Here is a 10,000-nt window from a genome sequence, read left to right on the forward strand (position 1 = left end):
TAATCAGCATCAAATTCTTTGTTTCTCAACTTACGGTAACATTGACAACTGTCATGCGGTGTAATTTGTCTTTGATTACACAGTCCATAACGCAATGACGTCCTCTTGTCACGGACCGCTAATGTAATTAAGGTTGGGTTGGGTAATTATTTGCATTATTAATACGTAATTCTCTTTGTTCGGCTTACGATTGTGTTAGTAATTATTCATAATGTGTCTTTGTTCATTTTCTTCTTCTTCTTCTGCTTCTTCACAACAACAACAACAACAACAACAATAATAATAATAACAATAATGATATTATTATTATTATTATTATTATTATTATTATTATTATTATTATTATTATTATAAATTTAAATCAAGAACAAATGTAAGAGGACCATTTACGCCATTAGCAAGATTCAGCGAAACAGAATGATCAGAGATCAAAGGAGATCAAAGGCGAATACAATTTAAAAAAAAATATACATACATACATATATATATATATATATATATATATATATATATATATATATATATATATATATATATATATATATATATAGTATATATATATATATATATATATATATATATATATATATATAAATGTATGTATAATATATACAGTATATATATACATACATATGTGTATAAATATAAATTATATATATATAATATATATATATATATATATATATATATATATATACAGTATATATACATCAAAGTAAATTTCAAAAGTAACGCGTTAAACTTACATTTAACACAGGATCATTGGATTTGAAGAAACACAAGGTCAAACTAGACCTAATTATATAGAAAACGCGGAAGGTAGAGAGAGCGTAAAATTAAACCTGGAGTAGGCCTAGCTCCAGATAAAACTGGTTTGAAAAAGGAAATGAATAAATTGAGCTCGTGATCTAACAAGAGGACTTATTGCTTTAATTCATATAACTGTAAAAACATAGTAGCAAATGCGAGTTAATCTATGTGTATATATACATAATAAATAAATAAATATATATACATATACATATACATAAATATAAATAAATAAATGTATTTATATACGCGAGTTAATCTATGTATATAAAATAAATAAATAAATATACATACATATCATAAATATACATAAATATAATAAATAAATATACATATATATATATTTATATAATATATATTTATTTATCTATACAAAAATATAAATATATACATCATCGTATATATACATATATACATAAACATAAATATATATAAATATATAAATAAATATATATATATATATATATATATATATATATATATATATATATATATATATATATATATATAATTATATATATATATATATATATATATATATATATATATATATATATATATATATATATATATATATAGTCTTCTACAAGATAAAGCAAGATTAATACAAAAAGTAATTTGCTTAAACAGAAAACCAAAATCGAAAACTTGACCAGAAAACCGAGTAGGCCTAGAATCCACAACCAGAAACCAAATTGTAACTTACAAACAGAACATACGAAAGCACCAAACAATTCGAGCCAAACAGAATCCACGAGCCAAAATCACTTTAAACCCTACAGAAAGAACTCGAGATCGAACCACAATATCGAACCAAACCGAAGTCATGATCCGGAAGTACCGTTAGCTTCCCGTGAGCAAAGTCCGAGCTAACTGTTACATTTTTTTCGTCTTTTTTCACTTCTCTGATATTCCATTAAGCATCGGTCAGTAACAGTTTCCTAAAACTACAGTATATTAATCTCTCTCTCTCTCTCTCTCTCTCTCTCTCTCTCTCTCTCTCTCTCATTTTTCGGTCCCAAAGAGCCAACACGTGCGCCCACTTTTTTTTTCGACTCTTGTTCCTAAGTATAAAAACTTGTACTTGTCTATGTTTAGTTTTTTGTGAGTTCTGATATAAATCATAATATGGCTCTGTAATTAGTTACTGATTAAGTAACTGTGCTTTTACCGTGCAGTTATGAATCCATACTTCGCTTGAATACAATGACAAATTATAACGGTTTAAAGAAAGGAAAAAACGATAATGGTATGATCATTTTCATAAGATGTTAAAGACACCAAACAAATGCAAAAGTATTTCTGTGTTGAACGTTTTTTTTTTTTTTTTTTAAATGGGCGGGTTGGGTGTGGCGGAGTTTGGTGGGGTGAGGGGAGGCTTTGAATGATGTGGGGGTCCAGTATGTGTGGAGGGTTGGAGGGGGACATAATAGGAAAAACTGAATATCTTAAAAAAAAGAGCTTTCTTAAACCTATGTACAAAGGAAATAAGTAACTTGGAAAATAGTCATATTATTCATACTGCAAAATCATAAGAGATCACAAAAAATTTTCCCACTTATTCAGAACGTTACGGGACTAAGAATGATGATGAAAGGGACATAAGAAACGCACCAGAACAAAAGACACTCAACATGGCCTCCAGAGATATGCAATCAGCAGTCTCAGTTGCAGCAAAAATTGAAAATCGAATTCAAAATCGAAACTGTATAAAGATCTGAGACAAAGTTCAAAGGGAATTTGAATCAAACAAGCTCATTATAACTGTACAGAATGTCTAGTAGAAAGGAAAAAATAAGAATCGAGTACATAACAAAGACAAATTACTGATTTTCCAGGCAATGGAACCTAAAAGGGATTTTCGACAAATACAGTATTTGAAGAGTACACAATAATATGATGATGGTCGGAGGGAGGGATTTATATTAGAACAAATTATATATATATATATATATATATATATATATATATATATATATATATATATATATATATATATATATTATATATTATATATATATATATATGTATATATATATATATATATATATATATATACATACATAAGCTCTTCCTTGGGCGAGTCGGTGCGAAGTTGTGGCCTTGCACTCAAATGTACACAGGCCCGAGTTCGACTCTCCGGCCGGCTAATAAAGAGTTAGAGGAATTTATTTCTGGTGACAGAAATTCATTTCTGCTATAATTGGTTCTTAGCCACGTTAAATAAGTCTAATCCTTCAGGCCAGCCCTAGGAGAGCTGTTAATCAGCTCAGTGGTCTGGTAAAACTAAAAATACTTAACTTTAACTCGCAGTCCCCATTATATATTGTATATATATAAGAAAATATGAAATATATATATATATATATATATATATATATATATATATATATATATATATACTGTATATAAATATTTAAAATCGCGCACTTTGACCGTACATATGTAAGAGAGGAGAGGGAACACAAATGTACACAGGTATTAAGCTGAAGTCACCTCGTTATCAGTTGTAATTGGATCAAAGTAATCCTGCTGATTACATACTGTAAAGTTCACTTGTCACAATTACAAAAAAAAAAGAAAAAAAAACTGACCCTTTACTGACTAGACAAGCGTGAAACAAAACTAAAAAACATCCTGCCTCGCAGTCCTTCAAGTAGGATGAGAATTTAGGAAGAAAATCGATGAAATGACATGAGAAAATAACGATGTTCAGCAATGTCTCCCAGGCTTTGAAAGTGAAAATAACTTTTATTGCTTTCATTCACTTTTCACCTGATTTGTAAGTGTGGTTGCGTGGCAAGAATGTTGTTTACACACTTTACGCATACATTTATATATATATATATATATATATATATATATATATATATATATATATATATATATATATATATATATATAGAGAGAGAGAGAGAGAGAGAGAGAGAGAGAGACAGAGAGAGAGAGAGATTTCCCTAAATGTGTTCCCTTTAGCACCGGCAAGTCCTTTAGGATGAGGAAGCTAGACCAATGCTCCTTTCTAACAATTAACTAACAATTCACTGCTTAGGTTAAGAGTCACGATGGGATATATCGGAAGCTGACTTATTTAAGACTTTCGGGTTGTTTGGGAATCGAATTCCAGGACATCAAGGTAGCATCAACCACTAATCAACAACCACAAGGAACTAGGTTGTTGATAAACAATGATAATCGCAATCACAGCTGTGTACACTGAAAAGAAGGAAAGAAGGGGTAAAAGGTTTTGCATCTAGGCTTACAGGGGTAATTAGCTGCGTTTTTAAACATTCCCTGCAAACGAGTCATTTCTATCATCCCTTTATTAATAAAACGAAAGGTCAATCCATTTCAACCGCCTACGAACGGGAAAAGGCGCCGATACATCACCGCGCATGCGTGGAAAAGTTTAACTTTCTACCTTCTCTCTTTCAATAGTTTTTGAAATCGTATTTCGGCGTAAATTTTTAAAGGTCACCTGATTTCGAATGTGCTCGCAGTTTTCCACAGCTAGGCTAAGGGACGTGTTACAATTCCCTCTCCTGGAAAAATGGTTTCCCTTCCGCTCAAAACCAATTAGACCTATAGTTCAATCCTCGGTCTAGAAGTCACATTTAAGGCTAAATAAAAATAACCACAGAGGCGTAAGTTAGCCTAAGCAGGGAATGACTTTAATTACTTACCTCTTAATATATAAAAACAGTGGGTTAAAGCTGATGTGGACAGGGAAAGAAAAAAACCAATTTCACACGCGAATGATCGGGACTCCATCAAATGCGTCTGGGCCCCAACCAGCTGAAACCATTCATAAGATATTCCCTTCTCTCTCCCTCTCTCTGTCTCTCTTTCCACGTATTTTCTCACAAGACGATAACCACCACAAGCGTGAAGTATTTTCACGGAATGGTTCCGCTTTTATCTCCAAAGACGCTTTTCTTCTCCAGCGCGAAACTTCTGATTAAACGAGCAGTGTTACTGTCTCACAGACGAAGGTAGTCATGCGCACGCCGTTGCCCCTTTTGCTTTCGTATTGCTCAGCCTTCACGTAAAGATTTCGTTCATTTCCAATTAATGAATACGCTTGAAACGTGCAAAGTGCAAAGTATAAAAAATAGTACAGGCTACGCCTACGTAGTCATAGTTTCAACTGAGAGCTCTGAATCTCATTTTTTCAGAGATGGTGAGATGTGAGGCGTATGATCACTTTGGTATTGCTGTAAGAAATATATGCCTATGGTTTGAGTGAATATATGCTCGGTCATATTGAAATCTCTCTCTCTCTCTCTCTCTCTCTCTCTCTCTCTCTCTCTCTCTCTCTCTCTCTCTCTCTCTCTCTCTCAGTGCATTATAAACGGGTTCAATTTAAACTTTAAAAGTACCGGATTTACTAAATTTGGCAGTTACGGACAAAATTCTGTACGTGATTTCGTTTTTGCTTTTGCAACATCTAGCTTTAAGTCTTTCTTACTTTGAATGTTAGCATTTGAGTGTAACTTCGATGATGAACGAAATGTTATTTATTTTTTGTTTTGATTCAAAAACAGATATTTCAAAAAGGGCGTGAGAGACGTGAGGTCTATTATTACCTTGGGTTTACAGTAAGAAATAGAGGCCGATGCTTTGGGTGAATGTATGCCTTGTCACAACGAGATCTAGCCATCTCTCTCTCTCTCTCTCTCTCTCTCTCTCTCTCTCTCTCTCTCTCTCTCTCTCTCTCTCTCTCTCTCTCTCGGTGGACTGGAAATGAGCTAAACAAGTGTGGTTATTCAATGACTATCATGGAAATCCTTTCATTTCTTACGCTGTTCCCAGTAAGATCTCACCCCTTTTGGAAGAAGTACATGTATATACTGTTATACTTCCCAAGGGCATACACAGATTTAAGTGTCAGTCTAGATTTTACTGATAAAATGAACTTTAAAAGTGCCTGTTTCACCGTTTTTAAAAGAAGTACATTTATACCTAGCACTTCAAAAGAGCCTACTCAGATTTTACTGATAAAATCAACTTTTAAAGTACCTGTTTGCTAAATTTAGCAGTTACAGACAAACCATCTGTATTTGAATTCCTTTCTGTTTTTGCAATGTTATATTAGTTTAAGGTGACTTGTGAATAAACGAATTCCCGCACAAAAGACACTCTACATCTTTATTAATCCAAACTTATATTATTTACTTAGTTTTTTGCAAATACATTTTATTTGCCTTCCCCTTAAGAAAATGATAATGGACAACACCCTTTGAGTCACATCAGTTTAAAATACCAGATCTGCTTTCAATAGGGAACCAAGCTTCCCACACACCACACACACACAAACACCGCCCTCCTGTCCTCCCCACCCCTTTTCCCCCAGAGCAAAATACCTGAACCCTGTTTTTTTTTTTATTAGGATCTCGTGGTGTAATAGGATAACTGAAAGTACTCCAATGGTTATAATTATAAACCAGTTTTCCTTTGACCTATTTATTAGCACCCTTGAGGAAATTATGCGTTTAAATAAAAGACAAAGATCTCATTGAAAATGCTCTTAGCCGTTATAATCTAACTGAACTTCACTTGACTGACAGTTTGGTGGACTGTGTGGGATAAAAAAAATGTTATCACAATTTAAATATCCTAATTACACGTAAAATTACAATGTAAAAAGGTTATATTACTTCTTTGCATGGTCTGTTCTGTCATGGTGAGTTCTGTCACCGTTTCTGAATGCTCTTTCCGTTAAAGATATAGACATTATGATCAATAATTATGATGATAATCCGGAAAGGTACAGAAAAAGGATACTGGATATCATTTGCCGAAGATAATTCCACAACTGTATGTAGCTGAAATCACCACATAGACAGGATCATGTCACTTTCCAAATACATAAAGGTGTGCATAAAAAACATGAAGTTGCAATATTAGAATAAACCAACATCAAATTTCAGGTTTTAATAAACCATCCTTTCGCTTCTTCACCTCTCTCTCTCTCTCTCTCTCTCTCTCTCTCTCTCTCTCTCTCTCTCTCTCTCTCTTTGTCCTCCTAACCAAGCGTCCTAATTAGGATGCCTGATCCCCCATCCAGTTTATCTAGACCGGGATAAAACCTGTTTTGTTGCCTATTACCTGGCCGGGTGAACAAAATTAAGATTATATAGTCCCTGCAACTTCTTTATTGATTTTGACACATCACCAATCTGCAATATTGGTTATGATTGTATTAAGATTCGCACTAATCGTCAATTTGCAGTGATGTAATAGATTAGGCCTAATCACCATTTTACACTGAAACTTTAAATTAGGAGTAACATCAATTTATAGTGATTATAGATTAGAACTAGTCACTAATTTACAATGACTCAGATTGTGACTCATCCCCAGTTTACAATGATTCTCTAAATTAAGACTTATCACCAGTTTACCATGACTAGATTTGGACCAATAGACAGTTTACAATGACTAAATTAAGACTTATCACCAGTTTACAATGGCTCTAAGTGAAGACTTACACCAATTTACAATGGTTCTCTAAATTAAGACTTATCACCATTTTACAATGACTCTCTAAATTAAGACTTATCACCAGTTCACAGTAATACTAAATTAAAACTAATCACCAGTTTATAATGACTAGATTTGGACTAATCGACAGTTTACAATGACGCTCTACAGTCATTTACAATGACTCTTAATTTAAATACCATTTCATAGCGACTCTAAAATAAGACTTTTCACTAGATAACAATGACTCTCAATTCAGACTTTTCACCAGTTTACAATGACTAACTTGAAACTACACACCAGTTTCCAATGATGCTGTAGTCATTTACAATGACTCTCTAAATCTGGACTAGCCGACAGTTTACAATGATGCTCTAGTTATTTACAATTACTCTAAATTAGGACTAGTCACGAGATTAAAATGACACTCTAGAGCCAATGACAATGACTTACTAGATTTAAACTAATCACCAGTTTATAATGACCCTGTAGATTCGGACTAGTCACCAGTTTATAATGACCCTGTGGATTAGGACTAATCTCTGGTTTATAATGACTATCTAGATTATGATAGATCAATTTATAATGATTATAGATAAGGACTGACACCATTTTACAAAATTTCTTTCAGATAACTAATTGCCAAATTAAAACTAGTAAAAAATGCGCCGAAGTTTCTTCGGGGCAATAGAGTTTTCTGTACAGCCGCTAAAGCGTATAACCAAGACCACCGAAAATAGATCCATCTTTCGGTGGTCTCGGTATAATGCTGTATGAGCCGCGGCCCATGAAACTTTAACGACGGCCCGGTGGTGCCTATCCTATATCGTTGCCAGAAGCATGATTATGGCTACTGTAACCTTAAATAAAATAAAAACTACTGAGGCTGGAGGACTGCAATTTGTTATGTTTGATGATTGGAGGATGGATGATCAACATACCAATTTGCAGCCCTCTAGCCTCAGTAGTTTTTAAGATCTGAGGGCAGACAGAAAAAAGTGCGGAGAGCATAAAGTGCGGACGGACAGGCAAAGCCGGCATAATAGTTTTCTTTCACAGAAAACTAAAAGGCAAGATTAGGACCAACTGCTAATACTAATGACATCAGATTAAGGCAAACTGCCACATTACAATGACTCTGTATAAGTGCTAACACCGATTTACAAAATTTCCTCTAGAATAGGACTAATTACGAAATTACAATGACCAGGTTAGCACAAACTACTGTTGTTTTCCAACGACACCAAATCAAGATATTACTAAATTACAATGAATTCTGGTTAGGACTAATCACCAGTTTACAAAAACCTTCCTCTAGATTAGGGCTAATTACCCCATAATAATTACTAAATTAGGACAAATTACCAAACTACAATGAATCTAGATTCGGACTAATCGCCAGTTTACAAAGACTTTCCTCTAGAATAGAGCTAATTACCTCGTTATAATGACTACACTATGACAAATTACCTCATTATAATGAATACATTAGGACAAATTACCTCATTATAATGATTACACTAGGACAAGTTACAAAATTACTATCGCTCTAGATTAGGACTAGTCAATTAAAAAAAAATTCCCTCCAGACTAGGGCTAAGTATCTCCCGAGTTCGAGTCTCCGGCCGGCTAACGAAGAATTAGAGGAATTTGTTTCTGGTAACAGAAATTCATTTCTCGCTATAATGTGGTTCGGATTCCACAATAAGCTGTAGGTCCCGTTGCCAGGTAACCAATTGGTTCTTAGCCACGTAAAATAAGTCTAATCCTTCGGGCCAGCCCTAGGAGAGCTGTTAATCAGCTCAGTGGTCTGGTAAAACCAAGGTATACTTACTTTACTTTCATAATAATGACTACATTAGGACAAATTACCAAACTACAATGACTCTAGATTAGGACCAATCACCAATTTAAAATGATTGCCATGACCTGATCTTAATCGTCCAGTCTGCAGTATCTCTCCTGGTTCGTTCGCACTGGGGCGTGAAAGTATTCCAGTTTCGCAAATCTCTGTGGCAACTGATATTCTGAATTTTGCTCCATTAAGCTCTTTCGAAACCCGGATTTTTTGTCTTTTGAAACTGCGTTTTTCATTTACGTTTTTCTTCGTTCATTTTGTGATCAAAAGGAAATGCTTGTAGGCCGATTCATTGGCGAATATTTTAACTTGAGGAGAGTGGCATTAAAAACCTTTCTGTCCTCCGCCTTGACTCCTCTCGCGTTCAGTCCATCTCGCAGTTAATAAACCTCTCTCTCTCTCTCCACCTGGCAGTTAATACATGACTTAACTTTTGACACGAACTTTACGAGTTTGATCACTTATTTTAACCGCAACCACAGTTACATTATTGCAACTGCTCAAAAATGTAAAATCATGCCTTTCAAATTGCACATAAGGTCATAAGACAACATTCTATTAAAAATTACCATTTTGGAGGTCAAGGAATAGTAGAACTTTAGGCCGAGCTCCACCAATAGACCAAAAGCATGACCCCAGCCACGAAACCCAAAAATTTTCATCCCATACATCACAAAGGCCTAACACTTGACATTAAACGAAACGAAAAAAAAGTGCAATGAACGATCCTTTTGAAAACTGTCCCGGATTAATTTCGATCTAGATCCTGGGGAAACGCGTAACCTTTTCCGATGTCCTTCGTTTCACGACAGATAAAAAAGAACAGGCATTTTTTTGCGAAAAACTTAA

General features: G+C 34.0%; 2 protein-coding genes across 9 annotated transcripts in view; one reads left to right on the forward strand and one right to left on the reverse strand.

Moving 5' to 3' along the window:
- LOC136850112 (uncharacterized) overlaps nucleotides 1–10,000 on the reverse strand; it is a 174,335-nt gene that overhangs the window by 122,544 nt on the left and 41,791 nt on the right. Inside the window, exon 1 of one of the 8 annotated variants that reach the window (XR_010856528.1) lies at nucleotides 4,494–4,785. The exons of 6 other annotated variants lie outside the window; for them this stretch is intronic. The gene's annotated coding sequence lies outside the window, so the exon portion shown is untranslated. Of the gene's footprint in view, nucleotides 1–4,493; nucleotides 4,793–10,000 lie in introns of those variants that run through there. One more of the 8 variants, XM_067123663.1, reaches the window with a different exon arrangement.
- Nucleotides 1–10,000, forward strand: part of LOC136849475 (protein FAM133-like) — a 40,599-nt gene that overhangs the window by 7,898 nt on the left and 22,701 nt on the right. The window lies entirely within an intron of this gene.

Source organism: Macrobrachium rosenbergii, chromosome 21 (assembly GCF_040412425.1).
Source record: "Macrobrachium rosenbergii isolate ZJJX-2024 chromosome 21, ASM4041242v1, whole genome shotgun sequence".
Lineage (NCBI taxonomy): Eukaryota > Metazoa > Arthropoda > Malacostraca > Decapoda > Palaemonidae > Macrobrachium > Macrobrachium rosenbergii.